Here is a 223-nt window from a genome sequence, read left to right on the forward strand (position 1 = left end):
CCCAGTTAAACAATTAAAGGTCACTTATATTACTTATAGAAGTAAAAGTCTCCCCTGTCACTTGTTGTCACTGTCTTATACACCAAATAAATAAACAGAATATAAAAAGTTGATAGATAAATGGTTATTTGACAATCGTTATCTATTTCAAAAAGAGGAGATTAGACTGATTTTTTTATCATATGATTAATTTAATGCTTAAAGAGAGATTATAAAATAACGT

Source organism: Penaeus monodon, chromosome 25 (assembly GCF_015228065.2).
Source record: "Penaeus monodon isolate SGIC_2016 chromosome 25, NSTDA_Pmon_1, whole genome shotgun sequence".
Lineage (NCBI taxonomy): Eukaryota > Metazoa > Arthropoda > Malacostraca > Decapoda > Penaeidae > Penaeus > Penaeus monodon.